Here is a 19,898-nt window from a genome sequence, read left to right as displayed (position 1 = left end):
ACTTTGTAACTACTGCAAGCACAGGAAGCAGAATAAATTCCTCTTTTCAAACTGTCAAAGGTTTGCTTTGCGAACGCTGCAGGACATCGCACAATCTCTTTTGAACGGGGACAAATGATTTCTTATGGGGCGCAGTAAGTACAGACGTTTAAAAAGCTCCACTCATGCGACGATGCAGCATGAAGAAGCGCAGCCTAGCGTTTGACAGACAAAAGCCGGGCGCCGCTACGAGCAATATGAAATCAAACTGACAGAACACGGCGTTTCGCGCTGACTCAAAAGTGTTCTCGACAGATCTGTTCCCTGCATAACGCTGAAAGAGCTAAAGAGCGTTTCTGTCGAGAAGAAACAAGTTCATTTCTTTCTACCATGATGTCACCATGACAAAATCTGTCTTTAAACACCTTGCTCAGTCTCTGACGAGACTGTCAAAAATTGCTTTCGCCGATTGTATTGCAAACCGGCGGAAGCGGGGTATTGGGAAAAGTTTTCAACTAGCAATAATCGCGCCTCGGCTAAACCTCACAGGCTACGATACTGCCACTGCGCAAAGTTGACGGTTGCCAGGCAACCGCGGGGATCCTATGGAAATCGTTATCAATCGTCTCATGGCATGTCGTTGCTGTAACGCTTCATATTTGTCGTCTTCTTCTTATAGCTCGAGGTTTTGAAGAATTTCATGACAGACAAGGTCTCCGTTGGGAACAAAGGGCGTTGTGAGAAAACCGTTGCTTATTTTCAGCAGCAGAAATACAACCTTTTAAATTCAAGATGACAGAACAATGACGAAGGGCATGCCGGGAGGAAATCATGCACTACAGAGGAAAGGGGGCGGCCACGTACAGTTCACATTCAAGCCACAAGTACTCTTCTCGGATGTTGCACAAACAAATCATAACGCCCTGAAAGCATTGCAGCATGTCTGTGTCCCACTTCCCGTAGCTGCAGGACGACTGACACGAACGGACAAACACAATCTGTGGCGTTTAGCGTGACATAGTCTTGCAGGCATCGTGCTGTCTCACTGCAATACTATACCGCTGGAGGAAACAGTCCATCTGGCCATGAAACTCATTTGAACGTCTAGCTACAGTAACTAACAATATCATGATTTGTTCACGATGTGTGGAATCAGCACGTCCCGGAGACAGCGTCCGATATCGTGAGCATTATCTGGTGGTGTCCTGCAGGGCTCCAGCAGCTGTGCGTTGGTGGTATAGTGGTGAGCATAGCTGCCTTCCAAGCAGTTGACCCGGGTTCGATTCCCGGCCAACGCAGCGCCGAGTGTCTGTAACTTCTCTTATGAACCTAAAAATGTGACCAGCAAAGCCTTTTTTGAAAGAGGTTGCACAAATGAATTGGGGGAGAATCTTACAGGGGATTCTTTGCGATGTCTGCATACACGCAGTCCGATATGGGTGCTGAAAACTTGAGAAACTCTCAATATCATGCTGCCTTTCCCCGGAGTAAATCTGTTACATTGAAAGACAGCTTCTCGCAGGATCAAAAAGGGCCCCTGTTAATTGGAGAAATCAATGATTTCGAATGAGTTCTGTATGCGTTAAAAGACAGCTATACACACAGAAAACATGCAGGGTGTTTCCCGAGCCGAAACACAGTGCCTTTTTCCAAGCCATTTGACAAAGCCCGCCCACTGAAAACTGCAGCAGATCGTGTAAAGACGTTCGACTTTGTAACTACTGCAAGAACAGGAAGCAGAATAAATTCCTCTTTTCAAACTGTCAAAGGTTTGCCTTGCGAACGCTGCAGGACATCGCACAATCTCTTTTGAACGGGGACAAATGATTTCTTATGGGGCGCAGTAAGAACAGACGTTTTAAAAGCTCCACTCATGCCGGCGATGCAGCACGAAGAAGCGCAACCTAGCATTTGACAGACAAAAGCCGGGCGCCGCTACGAGAATCTTAAAGGGCATTCTGAGCGATGTCTGCTTACACGCAGTCCGATACGGGTGCTGAAAGCTTGAGCAACTCTCAATATCATGCTGCCTTTCCCCGGAGTAAATCTGTTTCATTAAAAGAATGCTTCTCCCAGGTTCAATAAGGCCCCCTGGTAATTGGAGAAATCAATGATTTCGAATGAATTCTGTATGCGTTAAAAGACAGCTATACACACAGAAAACATGCAGGATGTTTCCCGAGCCGAAACACAGTGCGTTTTTCCACGACTTTGACAAAGCCCGCCCACTGAAAACTGCAGCAGATCGTGTAAAGACGTTCAAATTTGTAACTACTGCAAGCACAGGAAGCAGAATAAATTCCTCTTTTCAAACTGTCAAAGGTTTGCTTTGCGAACGCTGCAGGACATCGCACAATCTCTTTTGAACGGGGACAAATGATTTCTTATGGGGCGCAGTAAGTACAGACGTTTAAAAAGCTCCACTCATGCGACGATGCAGCATGAAGAAGCGCAACCTAGCGTTTGACAGACAAAAGCCGGGCGCCGCTACGAGCAATATGAAATCAAACTGACAGAACACGGCGTTTCGCGCTGACTCAAAAGTGTTCTCGACAGATCTGTTCCCTGCATAACGCTGAAAGAGCTAAAGAGCGTTTCTGTCGACAAGAAACAAGTTCATTTCTTTCTACCATGATGTCACCATGACAAAATCTGTCTTTAAACACCTTGCTCAGTCTCTGACGAGACTGTCAAAAATTGCTTTCGCCGATTGTATTGCAAACCGGCGGAAGCGGGGTATTGGGAAAAGTTTTCAACTAGCAATAATCGCGCCTCGGCTAAACCTCACAGGCTACGATACTGCCACTGCGCAAAGTTGACGGTTGCCAGGCAACCGCGGGGATCCTATGGAAATCGTTATCAATCGTCTCATGGCATGTCGTTGCTGTAACGCTTCATATTTGTCGTCTTCTTCTTATAGCTCGAGGTTTTGAAGAATTTCATGACAGACAAGGTCTCCGTTGGGAACAAAGGGCGTTGTGAGAAAACCGTTGCTTATTTTCAGCAGCAGAAATACAACCCTTTAAATACAAGATGACAGAACAATGACGAAGGGCATGCCGGGAGGAAATCATGCACTACAGAGGAAAGGGGGCGGCCACGTACAGTTCACATTCAAGCCACAAGTACTCTTCTCGGATGTTGCACAAACAAATCATAACGCCCTGAAAGCATTGCAGCATGTCTGTGTCCCACTTCCCGTAGCTGCAGGACGACTGACACGAACGGACAAACACAATCTGTGGCGTTTAGCGTGACATAGTCTTGCAGGCATCGTGCTGTCTCACTGCAATACTATACCGCTGGAGGAAACAGTCCATCTGGCCATGAAACTCATTTGAACGTCTAGCTACAGTAACTAACAATATCATGATTTGTTCACGATGTGTGGAATCAGCACGTCCCGGAGACAGCGTCCGATATCGTGAGCATTATCTGGTGGTGTCCTGCAGGGCTCCAGCAGCTGTGCGTTGGTGGTATAGTGGTGAGCATAGCTGCCTTCCAAGCAGTTGACCCGGGTTCGATTCCCGGCCAACGCAGCGCCGAGTGTCTGTAACTTCTCTTATGAACCTAAAAATGTGACCAGCAAAGCAAAGCCTTTTTTGAAAGAGGTTGCACAAATGAATTGGGGGAGAATCTTACAGGGGATTCTTTGCGATGTCTGCATACACGCAGTCCGATATGGGTGCTGAAAACTTGAGAAACTCTCAATATCATGCTGCCTTTCCCCGGAGTAAATCTGTTACATTGAAAGACAGCTTCTCGCAGGTTCAAAAAGGGCCCCTGTTAATTGGAGAAATCAATGATTTCGAATGAGTTCTGTATGCGTTAAAAGACAGCTATACACACAGAAAACATGCAGGGTGTTTCCCGAGCCGAAACACAGTGCCTTTTTCCAAGCCATTTGACAAAGCCCGCCCACTGAAAACTGCAGCAGATCGTGTAAAGACGTTCGACTTTGTAACTACTGCAAGAACAGGAAGCAGAATAAATTCCTCTTTTCAAACTGTCAAAGGTTTGCCTTGCGAACGCTGCAGGACATCGCACAATCTCTTTTGAACGGGGACAAATGATTTCTTATGGGGCGCAGTAAGAACAGACGTTTTAAAAGCTCCACTCATGCCGGCGATGCAGCACGAAGAAGCGCAACCTAGCATTTGACAGACAAAAGCCGGGCGCCGCTACGAGAATCTTAAAGGGCATTCTGAGCGATGTCTGCTTACACGCAGTCCGATACGGGTGCTGAAAGCTTGAGCAACTCTCAATATCATGCTGCCTTTCCCCGGAGTAAATCTGTTTCATTAAAAGAATGCTTCTCGCAGGTTCAATAAGGCCCCCTGGTAATTGGAGAAATCAATGATTTCGAATGAATTCTGTATGCGTTAAAAGACAGCTATACACACAGAAAACATGCAGGATGTTTCCCGAGCCGAAAAACAGTCCGTTTTTCCACGACTTTGACAAAGCCCGCCCACTGAAAACTGCAGCAGATCGTGTAAAGACGTTCAACTTTGTAACTACTGCAAGCACAGGAAGCAGAATAAATTCCTCTTTTCAAACTGTCAAAGGTTTGCTTTGCGAACGCTGCAGGACATCGCACAATCTCTTTTGAACGGGGACAAATGATTTCTTATGGGGCGCAGTAAGTACAGACGTTTAAAAAGCTCCACTCATGCGACGATGCAGCATGAAGAAGCGCAACCTAGCGTTTGACAGACAAAAGCCGGGCGCCGCTACGAGCAATATGAAATCAAACTGACAGAACACGGCGTTTCGCGCTGACTCAAAAGTGTTCTCGACAGATCTGTTCCCTGCATAACGCTGAAAGAGCTAAAGAGCGTTTCTGTCGAGAAGAAACAAGTTCATTTCTTTCTACCATGATGTCACCATGACAAAATCTGTCTTTAAACACCTTGCTCAGTCTCTGACGAGACTGTCAAAAATTGCTTTCGCCGATTGTATTGCAAACCGGCGGAAGCAGGGTATTGGGAAAAGTTTTCAACTAGCAATAATCGCGCCTCGGCTAAACCTTCCAGGCTACGATACTGCCACTGCGCAAAGCTGACGGTTGCCAGGCAACCGCGGGGATCCTATGGAAATCGTTATCAATCGTCTCATAGCATGTCGTTGCTGTAACGCTTCATATTTGTCGTCTTCTTCTTATAGCTCGAGGTTTTGAAGAATTTCATGACAGACAAGGTCTCCGTTGGGAACAAAGGGCGTTGTGAGAAAACCGTTGCTTATTTTCAGCAGCAGAAATACAACCCTTTAAATACAAGGTGACAGAACAATGACGAAGGGCATGCCGGGAGGAAATCATGCACTACAGAGGAAAGGGGGCGGCCACGTACAGTTCACATTCAAGCCACAAGTACTCTTCTCGGATGTTGCACAAACAAATCATAACGCCCTGAAAGCATTGCAGCATGTCTGTGTCCCACTTCCCGTAGCTGCAGGACGACTGACACGAACGGACAAACACAATCTGTGGCGTTTAGCGTGACATAGTCTTGCAGGCATCGTGCTGTCTCACTGCAATACTATACCGCTGGAGGAAACAGTCCATCTGGCCATGAAACTCATTTGAACGTCTAGCTACAGTAACTAACAATATCATGATTTGTTCACGATGTGTGGAATCAGCACGTCCCGGAGACAGCGTCCGATATCGTGAGCATTATCTGGTGGTGTCCTGGAGGGCTCCAGCAGCTGTGCGTTGGTGGTATAGTGGTGAGCATAGCTGCCTTCCAAGCAGTTGACCCGGGTTCGATTCCCGGCCAACGCAGCGCCGAGTGTCTATAACTTCTCTTATGAACCTAAAAATGTGACCAGCAAAGCAAAGCCTTTTTTGAAAGAGGTTGCACAAATGAATTGGGGGAGAATCTTACAGGGGATTCTTTGCGATGTCTGCATACACGCAGTCCGATATGGGTGCTGAAAACTTGAGAAACTCTCAATATCATGCTGCCTTTCCCCGGAGTAAATCTGTTACATTGAAAGACAGCTTCTCGCAGGTTCAATAAGGCCCCCTGGTAATTGGAGAAATCAATGATTTCGAATGAATTCTGTATGCGTTAAAAGACAGCTATACACACAGAAAACATGCAGGATGTTTCCCGAGCCGAAACACAGTGCGTTTTTCCACGACTTTGACAAAGCTCGCCCACTGAAAACTGCAGCAGATCGTGTAAAGACGTTCAACTTTGTAACTACTGCAAGCACAGGAAGCAGAATAAATTCCTCTTTTCAAACTGTCAAAGGTTTGCTTTGCGAACGCTGCAGGACATCGCACAATCTCTTTTGAACGGGGACAAATGATTTCTTATGGGGCGCAGTAAGTACAGACGTTTAAAAAGCTCCACTCATGCGACGATGCAGCATGAAGAAGCGCAACCTAGCGTTTGACAGACAAAAGCCGGGCGCCGCTACGAGCAATATGAAATCAAACTGACAGAACACGGCGTTTCGCGCTGACTCAAAAGTGTTCTCGACAGATCTGTTCCCTGCATAACGCTGAAAGAGCTAAAGAGCGTTTCTGTCGACAAGAAACAAGTTCATTTCTTTCTACCATGATGTCATCATGACAAAATCTGTCTTTAAACACCTTGCTCAGTCTCTGACGAGACTGTCAAAAATTGCTTTCGCCGATTGTATTGCAAACCGGCGGAAGCGGGGTATTGGGAAAAGTTTTCAACTAGCAATAATCGCGCCTCGGCTAAACCTCACAGGCTACGATACTGCCACTGCGCAAAGTTGACGGTTGCCAGGCAACCGCGGGGATCCTATGGAAATCGTTATCAATCGTCTCATGGCATGTCGTTGCTGTAACGCTTCATATTTGTCGTCTTCTTCTTATAGCTCGAGGTTTTGAAGAATTTCATGACAGACAAGGTCTCCGTTGGGAACAAAGGGCGTTGTGAGAAAACCGTTGCTTATTTTCAGCAGCAGAAATACAACCTTTTAAATACAAGATGACAGAACAATGACGAAGGGCATGCCGGGAGGAAATCATGCACTACAGAGGAAAGGGGGCGGCCACGTACAGTTCACATTCAAGCCACAAGTACTCTTCTCGGATGTTGCACAAACAAATCATAACGCCCTGAAAGCATTGCAGCATGTCTGTGTCCCACTCCCCGTAGCTGCAGGACGACTGACACGAACGGACAAACACAATCTGTGGCGTTTAGCGTGACATAGTCTTGCAGGCATCGTGCTGTCTCACTGCAATACTATACCGCTGGAGGAAACAGTCCATCTGGCCATGAAACTCATTTGAACGTCTAGCTACAGTAACTAACAATATCATGATTTGTTCACGATGTGTGGAATCAGCACGTCCCGGAGACAGCGTCCGATATCGTGAGCATTATCTGGTGGTGTCCTGCAGGGCTTCAGCAGCTGTGCGTTGGTGGTATAGTGGTGAGCATAGCTGCCTTCCAAGCAGTTGACCCGCGTTCGATTCCCGGCCAACGCAGCGCCGAGTGTCTGTAACTTCTCTTATGAACCTAAAAATGTGACCAGCAAAGCCTTTTTTGAAAGAGGTTGCACAAATGAATTGGGGGAGAATCTTACAGGGGATTCTTTGCGATGTCTGCATACACGCAGTCCGATATGGGTGCTGAAAACTTGAGAAACTCTCAATATCATGCTGCCTTTCCCCGGAGTAAATCTGTTTCATTAAAAGAATGCTTCTCGCAGGTTCAAAAAGGGCCCCTGTTAATTGGAGAAATCAATGATTTCGAATGAGTTCTGTATGCGTTAAAAGACAGCTATACACACAGAAAACATGCAGGGTGTTTCCCGAGCCGAAACACAGTGCCTTTATCCAAGCCATTTGACAAAGCCCGCCCACTGAAAACTGCAGCAGATCATGTAAAGACGTTCGACTTTGTAACTTCTGCAAGAACAGGAAGCAGAATAAATTCCTCTTTTCAAACTGTCAAAGGTTTGCCTTGCGAACGCTGCAGGACATCGCACAATCTCTTTTGAACGGGGACAAATGATTTCTTATGGGGCGCAGTAAGAACAGACGATTTAAAAGCTCCACTCATGCCGGCGATGCAGCACGAAGAAGCGCAACCTAGCATTTGACAGACAAAAGCCGGGCGCCGCTACGAGAATCTTAAAGGGCATTCTGAGCGATGTCTGCTTACACGCAGTCCGATACGGGTGCTGAAAGGTTGAGCAACTCTCAATGTCATGCTGCCTTTCCCCGGAGTAAATCTGTTACATTAAAAGAATGCTTCTCGCAGGTTCAAAAAGGCCCCCTGTTAATTGGAGAAATCAATGATTTCGAATGAATTCTGTATGCGTTAAAAAACAGCTATACACACAGAAAACATGCAGGATGTTTCCCGAGCCGAAAAACAGTACGTTTTTCCACGACTTTGACAAAGCCCGCCCACTGAAAACTGCAGCAGATCGTGTAAAGACGTTCAACTTTGTAACTACTGCAAGCACAGGAAGCAGAATAAATTCCTCTTTTCAAACTGTCAAAGGTTTGCTTTGCGAACGCTGCAGGACATCGCACAATCTCTTTTGAACGGGGACAAATGATTTCTTATGGGGCGCAGTAAGTACAGACGTTTAAAAAGCTCCACTCATGCGACGATGCAGCATGAAGAAGCGCAACCTAGCGTTTGACAGACAAAAGCCGGGCGCCGCTACGAGCAATATGAAATCAAACTGACAGAACACGGCGTTTCGCGCTGACTCAAAAGTGTTCTCGACAGATCTGTTCCCTGCATAACGCTGAAAGAGCTAAAGAGCGTTTCTGTCGAGAAGAAACAAGTTCATTTCTTTCTACCATGATGTCACCATGACAAAATCTGTCTTTAAACACCTTGCTCAGTCTCTGACGAGACTGTCAAAAATTGCTTTCGCCGATTGTATTGCAAACCGGCGGAAGCGGGGTATTGGGAAAAGTTTTCAACTAGCAATAATCGCGCCTCGGCTAAACCTCACAGGCTACGATACTGCCACTGCGCAAAGCTGACGGTTGCCAGGCAACCGCGGGGATCCTATGGAAATCGTTATGAATCGTCTCATGGCATGTCGTTGCTGTAACGCTTCATATTTGACGTCTTCTTCTTATAGCTCGAGGTTTTGAAGAATTTCATGACAGACAAGGTCTCCGTTGGGAACAAAGGGCGTTGTGAGAAAACCGTTGCTTATTTTCAGCAGCAGAAATACAACCCTTTAAATACAAGATGACAGAACAATGACGAAGGGCATGCCGGGAGGAAATCATGCACTACAGAGGAAAGGGGGCGGCCACGTACAGTTCACATTCAAGCCACAAGTACTCTTCTCGGATGTTGCACAAACAAATCATAACGCCCTGAAAGCATTGCAGCATGTCTGTGTCCCACTTCCCGTAGCTGCAGGACGTCTGACACGAACGGACAAACACAATCTGTGGCGTTTAGCGTGACATAGTCTTGCAGGCATCGTGCTGTCTCACTGCAATACTATACCGCTGGAGGAAACAGTCCATCTGGCCATGAAACTCATTTGAACGTCTAGCTACAGTAACTAACAATATCATGATTTGTTCACGATGTGTGGAATCAGCACGTCCCGGAGACAGCGTCCGATATCGTGAGCATTATCTGGTGGTGTCCTGCAGGGCTCCAGCAGCTGTGCGTTGGTGGTATAGTGGTGAGCATAGCTGCCTTCCAAGCAGTTGACCCGCGTTCGATTCCCGGCCAACGCAGCGCCGAGTGTCTGTAACTTCTCTTATGAACCTAAAAATGTGACCAGCAAAGCAAAGCCTTTTTTGAAAGAGGTTGCACAAATGAATTGGGGGAGAAACTTACAGGGGATTCTTTGCGATGTCTGCATACACGCAGTCCGATATGGGTGCTGAAAACTTGAGAAACTCTCAATATCATGCTGCCTTTCCCCGGAATAAATCTGTTACATTGAAAGACAGCTTCTCGCAGGTTCAAAAAGGGCCCCTGTTAATTGGAGAAATCAATGATTTCGAATGAGTTCTGTATGCGTTAAAAGACAGCTATACACACAGAAAACATGCAGGGTGTTTCCCGAGCCGAAACACAGTGCCTTTTTCCAAGCCATTTGACAAAGCCCGCCCACTGAAAACTGCAGCAGATCGTGTAAAGACGTTCGACTTTGTAACTACTGCAAGAACAGGAAGCAGAATAAATTCCTCTTTTCAAACTGTCAAAGGTTTGCCTTGCGAACGCTGCAGGACATCGCACAATCTCTTTTGAACGGGGACAAATGATTTCTTATGGGGCGCAGTAAGAACAGACGTTTTAAAAGCTCCACTCATGCCGGCGATGCAGCACGAAGAAGCGCAACCTAGCATTTGACAGACAAAAGCCGGGCGCCGCTACGAGAATCTTAAAGGGCATTCTGAGCGATGTCTGCTTACACGCAGTCCGATACGGGTGCTGAAAGCTTGAGCAACTCTCAATATCATGCTGCCTTTCCCCGCAGTAAATCTGTTTCATTAAAAGAATGCTTCTCGCAGGTTCAATAAGGCCCCCTGGTAATTGGAGAAATCAATGATTTCGAATGAATTCTGTATGCGTTAAAAGACAACTATACACACAGAAAACATGCAGGATGTTTCCCGAGCCGAAACACAGTGCGTTTTTCCACGACTTTGACAAAGCCCGCCCACTGAAAACTGCAGCAGATCGTGTAAAGACGTTCAACTTTGTAACTACTGCAAGCACAGGAAGCAGAATAAATTCCTCTTTTCAAACTGTCAAAGGTTTGCTTTGCGAACGCTGCAGGACATCGCACAATCTCTTTTGAACGGGGACAAATGATTTCTTATGGGGCGCAGTAAGTACAGACGTTTAAAAAGCTCCACTCATGCGACGATGCAGCATGAAGAAGCGCAACCTAGCGTTTGACAGACAAAAGCCGGGCGCCGCTACGAGCAATATGAAATCAAACTGACAGAACACGGCGTTTCGCGCTGACTCAAAAGTGTTCTCGACAGATCTGTTCCCTGCATAACGCTGAAAGAGCTAAAGAGCGTTTCTGTCGACAAGAAACAAGTTCATTTCTTTCTACCATGATGTCACCATGACAAAATCTGTCTTTAAACACCTTGCTCAGTCTCTGACGAGACTGTCAAAAATTGCTTTCGCCGATTGTATTGCAAACCGGCGGAAGCGGGGTATTGGGAAAAGTTTTCAACTAGCAATAATCGCGCCTCGGCTAAACCTCACAGGCTACGATACTGCCACTGCGCAAAGCTGACGGTTGCCAGGCAACCGCGGGGATCCTATGGAAATCGTTATCAATCGTCTCATGGCATGTCGTTGCTGTAACGCTTCATATTTGACGTCTTCTTCTTATAGCTCGAGGTTTTGAAGAATTTCATGACAGACAAGGTCTCCGTTGGGAACAAAGGGCGTTGTGAGAAAACCGTTGCTTATTTTCAGCAGCAGAAATACAACCCTTTAAATACAAGATGACAGAACAATGACGAAGGGCATGCCGGGAGGAAATCATGCACTACAGAGGAAAGGGGGCGGCCACGTACAGTTCACATTCAAGCCACAAGTACTCTTCTCGGATGTTGCACAAACAAATCATAACGCCCTGAAAGCATTGCAGCATGTCTGTGTCCCACTTCCCGTAGCTGCAGGACGACTGACACGAACGGTCAAACACAATCTGTGGCGTTTAGTGTGACATAGTCTTGCAGGCATCGTGCTGTCTCACTGCAATACTATACCGCTGGAGGAAACAGTCCATCTGGCCATGAAACTCATTTGAACGTCTAGCTACAGTAACTAACAATATCATGATTTGTTCACGATGTGTGGAATCAGCACGTCCCGGAGACAGCGTCCGATATCGTGAGCATTATCTGGTGGTGTCCTGCAGGGCTCCAGCAGCTGTGCGTTGGTGGTATAGTGGTGAGCATAGCTGCCTTCCAAGCAGTTGACCCGGGTTCGATTCCTGGCCAACGCAGCGCCGAGTGTCTGTAACTTCTCTTATGAACCTAAAAATGTGACCAGCAAAGCCTTTTTTGAAAGAGGTTGCACAAATGAATTGGGGGAGAATCTTACAGGGTATTCTTTGCGATGTCTGCATACACGCAGTCCGATATGGGTGCTGAAAACTTGAGAAACTCTCAATATCATGCTGCCTTACCCCGGAGTAAATCTGTTTCATTAAAAGAATGCTTCTCGCAGGTTCAAAAAGGGCCCCTGTTAATTGGAGAAATCAATGATTTCGAATGAGTTCTGTATGCGTTAAAAGACAGCTATACACACAGAAAACATGCAGGGTGTTTCCCGAGCCGAAACACAGTGCCTTTTTCCAAGCCACTTGACAAAGCCCGCCCACTGAAAACTGCAGCAGATCGTGTAAAGACGTTCGACTTTGTAACTACTGCAAGAACAGGAAGCAGAATAAATTCCTCTTTTCAAACTGTCAAAGGTTTGCCTTGCGAACGCTGCAGGACATCGCACAATCTCTTTTGAACGGGGACAAATGATTTCTTATGGGGCGCAGTAAGAACAGACGTTTTAAAAGCTCCACTCATGCCGGCGATGCAGCACGAAGAAGCGCAACCTAGCATTTGACAGACAAAAGCCGGGCGCCGCTACGAGAATCTTAAAGGGCATTCTGAGCGATGTCTGCTTACACGCAGTCCGATACGGGTGCTGAAAGCTTGAGCAACTCTCAATATCATGCTGCCTTTCCCCGGAGTAAATCTGTTTCATTAAAAGAATGCTTCTCGCAGGTTCAATAAGGCCCCCTGGTAATTGGAGAAATCAATGATTTCGAATGAATTCTGTATGCGTTAAAAGACAGCTATACACACAGAAAACATGCAGGATGTTTCCCGAGCCGAAACACAGTCCGTTTTTCCACGACTTTGACAAAGCCCGCCCACTGAAAACTGCAGCAGATCGTGTAAAGACGTTCAACTTTGTAACTACTGCAAGCACAGGAAGCAGAATAAATTCCTCTTTTCAAACTGTCAAAGGTTTGCTTTGCGAACGCTGCAGGACATCGCACAATCTCTTTTGAACGGGGACAAATGATTTCTTATGGGGCGCAGTAAGTACAGACGTTTAAAAAGCTCCACTCATGCGACGATGCAGCATGAAGAAGCGCAACCTAGCGTTTGACAGACAAAAGCCGGGCGCCGCTACGAGCAATATGAAATCAAACTGACAGAACACGGCGTTTCGCGCTGACTCAAAAGTGTTCTCGACAGATCTGTTCCCTGCATAACGCTGAAAGAGCTAAAGAGCGTTTCTGTCGAGAAGAAACAAGTTCATTTCTTTCTACCATGATGTCACCATGACAAAATCTGTCTTTAAACACCTTGCTCAGTCTCTGACGAGACTGTCAAAAATTGCTTTCGCCGATTGTATTGCAAACCGGCGGAAGCGGGGTATTGGGAAAAGTTTTCAACTAGCAATAATCGCGCCTCGGCTAAACCTCACAGGCTACGATACTGCCACTGCGCAAAGCTGACGGTTGCCAGGCAACCGCGGGGATCCTATGGAAATCGTTATCAATCGTCTCATGACATGTCGTTGCTGTAACGCTTCATATTTGTCGTCTTCTTCTTATAGCTCGAGGTTTTGAAGAATTTCATGACAGACAAGGTCTCCGTTGGGAACAAAGGGCGTTGTGAGAAAACCGTTGCTTATTTTCAGCAGCAGAAATACAACCCTTTAAATACAAGATGACAGAACATTGACGAAGGGCATGCCGGGAGGAAATCATGCACTACAGAGGAAAGGGGGCGGCCACGTACAGTTCACATTCAAGCCACAAGTACTCTTCTCGGATGTTGCACAAACAAATCATAACGCCCTGAAAGCATTGCAGCATGTCTGTGTCCCACTTCCCGTAGCTGCAGGACGACTGACACGAACGGACAAACACAATCTGTGGCGTTTAGCGTGACATAGTCTTGCAGGCATCGTGCTGTCTCACTGCAATACTATACCGCTGGAGGAAACAGTCCATCTGGCCATGAAACTCATTTGAACGTCTAGCTACAGTAACTAACAATATCATGATTTGTTCACGATGTGTGGAATCAGCACGTCCCGGAGACAGCGTCCGATATCGTGAGCATTATCTGGTGGTGTCCTGCAGGGCTCCAGCAGCTGTGCGTTGGTGGTATAGTGGTGAGCATAGCTGCCTTCCAAGCAGTTGACCCGGGTTCGATTCCCGGCCAACGCAGCGCCGAGTGTCTGTAACTTCTCTTATGAACCTAAAAATGTGACCAGCAAAGCCTTTTTTGAAAGAGGTTGCACAAATGAATTGGGGGAGAATCTTACAGGGGATTCTTTGCGATGTCTGCATACACGCAGTCCGATATGGGTGCTGAAAACTTGAGAAACTCTCAATATCATGCTGCCTTTCCCCGGAGTAAATCTGTTACATTGAAAGACAGCTTCTCGCAGGATCAAAAAGGGCCCCTGTTAATTGGAGAAATCAATGATTTCGAATGAGTTCTGTATGCGTTAAAAGACAGCTATACACACAGAAAACATGCAGGGTGTTTCCCGAGCCGAAACACAGTGCCTTTTTCCAAGCCATTTGACAAAGCCCGCCCACTGAAAACTGCAGCAGATCGTGTAAAGACGTTCGACTTTGTAACTACTGCAAGAACAGGAAGCAGAATAAATTCCTCTTTTCAAACTGTCAAAGGTTTGCCTTGCGAACGCTGCAGGACATCGCACAATCTCTTTTGAACGGGGACAAATGATTTCTTATGGGGCGCAGTAAGAACAGACGTTTTAAAAGCTCCACTCATGCCGGCGATGCAGCACGAAGAAGCGCAACCTAGCATTTGACAGACAAAAGCCGGGCGCCGCTACGAGAATCTTAAAGGGCATTCTGAGCGATGTCTGCTTACACGCAGTCCGATACGGGTGCTGAAAGCTTGAGCAACTCTCAATATCATGCTGCCTTTCCCCGGAGTAAATCTGTTTCATTAAAAGAATGCTTCTCCCAGGTTCAATAAGGCCCCCTGGTAATTGGAGAAATCAATGATTTCGAATGAATTCTGTATGCGTTAAAAGACAGCTATACACACAGAAAACATGCAGGATGTTTCCCGAGCCGAAACACAGTGCGTTTTTCCACGACTTTGACAAAGCCCGCCCACTGAAAACTGTAGCAGATCGTGTAAAGACGTTCAAATTTGTAACTACTGCAAGCACAGGAAGCAGAATAAATTCCTCTTTTCAAACTGTCAAAGGTTTGCTTTGCGAACGCTGCAGGACATCGCACAATCTCTTTTGAACGGGGACAAATGATTTCTTATGGGGCGCAGTAAGTACAGACGTTTAAAAAGCTCCACTCATGCGACGATGCAGCATGAAGAAGCGCAACCTAGCGTTTGACAGACAAAAGCCGGGCGCCGCTACGAGCAATATGAAATCAAACTGACAGAACACGGCGTTTCGCGCTGACTCAAAAGTGTTCTGGACAGATCTGTTCCCTGCATAACGCTGAAAGAGCTAAAGAGCGTTTCTGTCGACAAGAAACAAGTTCATTTCTTTCTACCATGATGTCACCATGACAAAATCTGTCTTTAAACACCTTGCTCAGTCTCTGACGAGACTGTCAAAAATTGCTTTCGCCGATTGTATTGCAAACCGGCGGAAGCGGGGTATTGGGAAAAGTTTTCAACTAGCAATAATCGCGCCTCGGCTAAACCTCACAGGCTACGATACTGCCACTGCGCAAAGTTGACGGTTGCCAGGCAACCGCGGGGATCCTATGGAAATCGTTATCAATCGTCTCATGGCATGTCGTTGCTGTAACGCTTCATATTTGTCGTCTTCTTCTTATAGCTCGAGGTTTTGAAGAATTTCATGACAGACAAGGTCTCCGTTGGGAACAAAGGGCGTTGTGAGAAAACCGTTGCTTATTTTCAGCAGCAGAAATACAACCCTTTAAATACAAGATGACAGAACAATGACGAAGGGCATGCCGGGAGGAAATCATGCACTACAGAGGAAAGGGGGCGGCCACGTACAGTTCACATTCAAGCCACAAGTACTCTTCTCGGATGTTGCACAAACAAATCATAACGCCCTGAAAGCATTGCAGCATGTCTGTGTCCCACTTCCCGTAGCTGCAGGACGACTGACACGAACGGACAAACACAATCTGTGGCGTTTAGCGTGACATAGTCTTGCAGGCATCGTGCTGTCTCACTGCAATACTATACCGCTGGAGGAAACAGTCCATCTGGCCATGAAACTCATTTGAACGTCTAGCTACAGTAACTAACAATATCATGATTTGTTCACGATGTGTGGAATCAGCACGTCCCGGAGACAGCGTCCGATATCGTGAGCATTATCTGGTGGTGTCCTGCAGGGCTCCAGCAGCTGTGCGTTGGTGGTATAGTGGTGAGCATAACTGCCTTCCAAGCAGTTGACCCGGGTTCGATTCCCGGCCAACGCAGCGCCGAGTGTCTGTAACTTCTCTTATGAACCTAAAAATGTGACCAGCAAAGCCTTTTTTGAAAGAGGTTGCACAAATGAATTGGGGGAGAATCTTACAGGGGATTCTTTGCGATGTCTGCATACACGCAGTCCGATATGGGTGCTGAAAACTTGAGAAACTCTCAATATCATGCTGCCTTTCCCCGGAGTAAATCTGTTACATTGAAAGACAGCTTCTCGCAGGTTCAAAAAGGGCCCCTGTTAATTGGAGAAATCAATGATTTCGAATGAGTTCTGTATGCGTTAAAAGACAGCTATACACACAGAAAACATGCAGGGTGTTTCCCGAGCCGAAACACAGTGCCTTTTTCCAAGCCATTTGACAAAGCCCGCCCACTGAAAACTGCAGCAGATCGTGTAAAGACGTTCGACTTTGTAACTACTGCAAGAACAGGAAGCAGAATAAATTCCTCTTTTCAAACTGTCAAAGGTTTGCCTTGCGAACGCTGCAGGACATCGCACAATCTCTTTTGAACGGGGACAAATGATTTCTTATGGGGCGCAGTAAGAACAGACGTTTTAAAAGCTCCACTCATGCCGGCGATGCAGCACGAAGAAGCGCAACCTAGCATTTGACAGACAAAAGCCGGGCGCCGCTACGAGAATCTTAAAGGGCATTCTGAGCGATGTCTGCTTACACGCAGTCCGATACGGGTGCTGAAAGCTTGAGCAACTCTCAATATCATGCTGCCTTTCCCCGGAGTAAATCCGTTTCATTAAAAGAATGCTTCTCGCAGGTTCAATAAGGCCCCCTGGTAATTGGAGAAATCAATGATTTCGAATGAATTCTGTATGCGTTAAAAGACAGCTATACACACAGAAAACATGCAGGATGTTTCCCGAGCCGAAACACAGTGCGTTTTTCCACGACTTTGACAAAGCCCGCCCACTGAAAACTGCAGCAGATCGTGTAAAGACGTTCAACTTTGTAACTACTGCAAGCACAGGAAGCAGAATAAATTCCTCTTTTCAAACTGTCAAAGGTTTGCTTTGCGAACGCTGCAGGACATCGCACAATCTCTTTTGAACGGGGACAAATGATTTCTAATGGGGCGCAGAAAGTACAGACGTTTAAAAAGCTCCACTCATGCGACGATGCAGCATGAAGAAGCGCAACCTAGCGTTTGACAGACAAAAGCCGGGCGCCGCTACGAGCAATATGAAATCAAACTGACAGAACACGGCGTTTCGCGCTGACTCAAAAGTGTTCTCGACAGATCTGTTCCCTGCATAACGCTGAAAGAGCTAAAGAGCGTTTCTGTCGACAAGAAACAAGTTCATTTCTTTCTACCATGATGTCACCATGACAAAATCTGTCTTTAAACACCTTGCTCAGTCTCTGACGAGACTGTCAAAAATTGCTTTCGCCGATTGTATTGCAAACCGGCGGAAGCGGGGTATTGGGAAAAGTTTTCAACTAGCAATAATCGCGCCTCGGCTAAACCTCACAGGCTACGATACTGCCACTGCGCAAAGCTGACGGTTGCCAGGCAACCGCGGGGATCCTATGGAAATCGTTATCAATCGTCTCATGGCATGTCGTTGCTGTAACGCTTCATATTTGTCGTCTTCTTCTTATAGCTCGAGGTTTTGAAGAATTTCATGACAGACAAGGTCTCCGTTGGGAACAAAGGGCGTTGTGAGAAAACCGTTGCTTATTTTCAGCAGCAGAAATACAACCTTTTAAATACAAGATGACAGAACAATGACGAAGGGCATGCCGGGAGGAAATCATGCACTACAGAGGAAAGGGGGCGGCCACGTACAGTTCACATTCAAGCCACAAGTACTCTTCTCGGATGTTGCACAAACAAATCATAACGCCCTGAAAGCATTGCAGCATGTCTGTGTCCCACTTCCCGTAGCTGCAGGACGTCTGACACGAATGGACAAACACAATCTGTGGCGTTTAGCGTGACATAGTCTTGCAGGCATCGTGCTGTCTCACTGCAATACTATACCGCTGGAGGAAACAGTCCATCTGGCCATGAAACTCATTTGAACGTCTAGCTACAGTAACTAACAATATCATGATTTGTTCACGATGTGTGGAATCAGCACGTCCCGGAGACAGCGTCCGATATCGTGAGCATTATCTGGTGGTGTCCTGCAGGGCTCCAGCAGCTGTGCGTTGGTGGTATAGTGGTGAGCATAGCTGCCTTCCAAGCAGTTAACCCGCGTTCGATTCCCGGCCAACGCAGCGCCGAGTGTCTGTAACTTCTCTTATGAACCTAAAAATGTGACCAGCAAAGCAAAGCCTTTTTTGAAAGAGGTTGCACAAATGAATTGGGGGAGAAACTTACAGGGGATTCTTTGCGATGTCTGCATACACGCAGTCCGATATGGGTGCTGAAAACTTGAGAAACTCTCAATATCATGCTGCCTTTCCCCGGAATAAATCTGTTACATTGAAAGACAGCTTCTCGCAGGTTCAAAAAGGGCCCCTGTTAATTGGAGAAATCAATGATTTCGAATGAGTTCTGTATGCGTTAAAAGACAGCTATACACACAGAAAACATGCAGGGTGTTTCCCGAGCCGAAACACAGTGCCTTTTTCCAAGCCATTTGACAAAGCCCGCCCACTGAAAACTGCAGCAGATCGTGTAAAGACGTTCGACTTTGTAACTACTGTAAGAACAGGAAGCAGAATAAATTCCTCTTTTCAAACTGTCAAAGGTTTGCCTTGCGAACGCTGCAGGACATCGCACAATCTCTTTTGAACGGGGACAAATGATTTCTTATGGGGCGCAGTAAGAACAGACGTTTTAAAAGCTCCACTCATGCCGGCGATGCAGCACGAAGAAGCGCAACCTAGCATTTGACAGACAAAAGCCGGGCGCCGCTACGAGAATCTTAAAGGGCATTCTGAGCGATGTCTGCTTACACGCAGTCCGATACGGGTGCTGAAAGCTTGAGCAACTCTCAATATCATGCTGCCTTTCCCCGCAGTAAATCTGTTTCATTAAAAGAATGCTTCTCGCAGGTTCAATAAGGCCCCCTGGTAATTGGAGAAATCAATGATTTCGAATGAATTCTGTATGCGTTAAAAGACAGCTATACACACAGAAAACATGCAGGATGTTTCCCGAGCCGAAACACAGTGTGTTTTTCCACGACTTTGACAAAGCTCGCCCACTGAAAACTGCAGCAGATCGTGTAAAGACGTTCAACTTTGTAACTACTGCAAGCACAGGAAGCAGAATAAATTCCTCTTTTCAAACTGTCAAAGGTTTGCTTTGCGAACGCTGCAGGACATCGCACAATCTCTTTTGAACGGGGACAAATGATTTCTTATGGGGCGCAGTAAGTACAGACGTTTAAAAAGCTCCACTCATGCGACGATGCAGCATGAAGAAGCGCAACCTAGCGTTTGACAGACAAAAGCCGGGCGCCGCTACGAGCAATATGAAATCAAACTGACAGAACACGGCG

At 46.6% G+C, this 19,898-nt stretch overlaps 18 non-coding genes across 18 annotated transcripts; 9 read left to right on the top strand and 9 right to left on the bottom strand.

Moving 5' to 3' along the window:
* Positions 1-413: 413 nt before the first annotated feature.
* LOC148810447 (U4 spliceosomal RNA) lies at positions 414-555 on the bottom strand. The gene has a single exon (XR_016086667.1). It is a non-coding gene; the product is annotated as a U4 spliceosomal RNA (small nuclear RNA).
* Positions 556-1,205: 650 nt separating this feature from the next.
* On the top strand, positions 1,206-1,277 carry trnag-ucc (transfer RNA glycine (anticodon UCC)). Its single transcript has one exon. It is a non-coding gene; the product is annotated as a tRNA-Gly (tRNA).
* Positions 1,278-2,654: 1,377 nt separating this feature from the next.
* Positions 2,655-2,796, bottom strand: LOC148810445 (U4 spliceosomal RNA). Its single transcript, XR_016086666.1, has one exon. It is a non-coding gene; the product is annotated as a U4 spliceosomal RNA (small nuclear RNA).
* Positions 2,797-3,446: 650 nt separating this feature from the next.
* Positions 3,447-3,518, top strand: trnag-ucc (transfer RNA glycine (anticodon UCC)). Its single transcript has one exon. It is a non-coding gene; the product is annotated as a tRNA-Gly (tRNA).
* Positions 3,519-4,900: 1,382 nt separating this feature from the next.
* LOC148810443 (U4 spliceosomal RNA) lies at positions 4,901-5,042 on the bottom strand. Its single transcript, XR_016086737.1, has one exon. It is a non-coding gene; the product is annotated as a U4 spliceosomal RNA (small nuclear RNA).
* A 650-nt stretch (positions 5,043-5,692) lies between these two features.
* trnag-ucc (transfer RNA glycine (anticodon UCC)) lies at positions 5,693-5,764 on the top strand. The gene has a single exon. It is a non-coding gene; the product is annotated as a tRNA-Gly (tRNA).
* An 828-nt stretch (positions 5,765-6,592) lies between these two features.
* LOC148810441 (U4 spliceosomal RNA) lies at positions 6,593-6,734 on the bottom strand. Its single transcript, XR_016086665.1, has one exon. It is a non-coding gene; the product is annotated as a U4 spliceosomal RNA (small nuclear RNA).
* Positions 6,735-7,384: 650 nt separating this feature from the next.
* Positions 7,385-7,456, top strand: trnag-ucc (transfer RNA glycine (anticodon UCC)). Its single transcript has one exon. It is a non-coding gene; the product is annotated as a tRNA-Gly (tRNA).
* Positions 7,457-8,833: 1,377 nt separating this feature from the next.
* On the bottom strand, positions 8,834-8,975 carry LOC148810439 (U4 spliceosomal RNA). The gene has a single exon (XR_016086627.1). It is a non-coding gene; the product is annotated as a U4 spliceosomal RNA (small nuclear RNA).
* A 650-nt stretch (positions 8,976-9,625) lies between these two features.
* On the top strand, positions 9,626-9,697 carry trnag-ucc (transfer RNA glycine (anticodon UCC)). The gene has a single exon. It is a non-coding gene; the product is annotated as a tRNA-Gly (tRNA).
* A 1,382-nt stretch (positions 9,698-11,079) lies between these two features.
* Positions 11,080-11,221, bottom strand: LOC148810437 (U4 spliceosomal RNA). The gene has a single exon (XR_016086626.1). It is a non-coding gene; the product is annotated as a U4 spliceosomal RNA (small nuclear RNA).
* Positions 11,222-11,871: 650 nt separating this feature from the next.
* trnag-ucc (transfer RNA glycine (anticodon UCC)) lies at positions 11,872-11,943 on the top strand. Its single transcript has one exon. It is a non-coding gene; the product is annotated as a tRNA-Gly (tRNA).
* Positions 11,944-13,320: 1,377 nt separating this feature from the next.
* Positions 13,321-13,462, bottom strand: LOC148810435 (U4 spliceosomal RNA). The gene has a single exon (XR_016086625.1). It is a non-coding gene; the product is annotated as a U4 spliceosomal RNA (small nuclear RNA).
* A 650-nt stretch (positions 13,463-14,112) lies between these two features.
* trnag-ucc (transfer RNA glycine (anticodon UCC)) lies at positions 14,113-14,184 on the top strand. Its single transcript has one exon. It is a non-coding gene; the product is annotated as a tRNA-Gly (tRNA).
* Positions 14,185-15,561: 1,377 nt separating this feature from the next.
* On the bottom strand, positions 15,562-15,703 carry LOC148810433 (U4 spliceosomal RNA). Its single transcript, XR_016086664.1, has one exon. It is a non-coding gene; the product is annotated as a U4 spliceosomal RNA (small nuclear RNA).
* A 650-nt stretch (positions 15,704-16,353) lies between these two features.
* trnag-ucc (transfer RNA glycine (anticodon UCC)) lies at positions 16,354-16,425 on the top strand. Its single transcript has one exon. It is a non-coding gene; the product is annotated as a tRNA-Gly (tRNA).
* A 1,377-nt stretch (positions 16,426-17,802) lies between these two features.
* On the bottom strand, positions 17,803-17,944 carry LOC148810431 (U4 spliceosomal RNA). The gene has a single exon (XR_016086788.1). It is a non-coding gene; the product is annotated as a U4 spliceosomal RNA (small nuclear RNA).
* Positions 17,945-18,594: 650 nt separating this feature from the next.
* Positions 18,595-18,666, top strand: trnag-ucc (transfer RNA glycine (anticodon UCC)). The gene has a single exon. It is a non-coding gene; the product is annotated as a tRNA-Gly (tRNA).
* Positions 18,667-19,898: the final 1,232 nt, after the last annotated feature.

Source organism: Atractosteus spatula, assembly GCF_055471065.1.
Source record: "Atractosteus spatula isolate fAtrSpa1 chromosome 26 unlocalized genomic scaffold, fAtrSpa1.hap1 SUPER_26_unloc_1, whole genome shotgun sequence".
In the NCBI taxonomy this organism is placed as follows: Eukaryota; Metazoa; Chordata; class Actinopteri; order Semionotiformes; family Lepisosteidae; genus Atractosteus; species Atractosteus spatula.
Note: the sequence above shows the minus strand (reverse complement) of the source record. Positions and strands in the feature narration are given on the sequence as shown.